Source organism: Lolium rigidum, chromosome 2 (genome assembly GCF_022539505.1).
Source record: "Lolium rigidum isolate FL_2022 chromosome 2, APGP_CSIRO_Lrig_0.1, whole genome shotgun sequence".
Lineage (NCBI taxonomy): Eukaryota > Viridiplantae > Streptophyta > Magnoliopsida > Poales > Poaceae > Lolium > Lolium rigidum.
In genome coordinates this window covers 22477797-22478429 of record NC_061509.1, presented here as the reverse complement: position 1 = coordinate 22478429, position 633 = coordinate 22477797, and positions in this window count along the sequence as shown.

Below are 633 nucleotides of genomic sequence, written 5' to 3'. Positions count from 1 at the left end.
AGGCATAAAAGTTTTTCAAGTTAACACATAAATTAACAAAAACATTAACAACCATCAGTACGGGCTGGTGTGCATGTACCACCCGATCATACCATTCTATAAAAAAAAATAAACAAAACAAAAACTTATTGATGGTTGACAACCTCTTGTATGGGCAGGTCTGCATGTACCGTCTGGTCGTACCACTTCGGCATGAAAACAAAAATCTAGTAGACAAGGTATTGGGTGTTTTAATGAACGTTGGTACGGGCGCCTGTGGTAGTACCGCCCGCCCATACCAACATCCAAAATAGCCAATCAGATAAAAAAACACAAGGACTTCAAAAATGGAAACGAAAAAGGAAAAACAAGAAAAGAAATAAAAAAATGAGTTAAATTAAACTTAACTAACTCACTAGATCTTCAAGGAATGAGTTTGGTAATTTTACTTCCGTTCTATTTTTGCATTATTTTTCGCTTCACCTTGTGTATGGCTAGTTGCAAGAAGTTTCTAAAGCCATTACAAAAAGGGTTAAAAAAATCTTTTCTGGTCCAATGGTATCTAGGGGTATATGATATATAGATAGATCATAACCTCTCTTGTGTAGTATTTCTTCAAATGAACTTGGTACCTCAGGTGGATTCTCCTTTCTT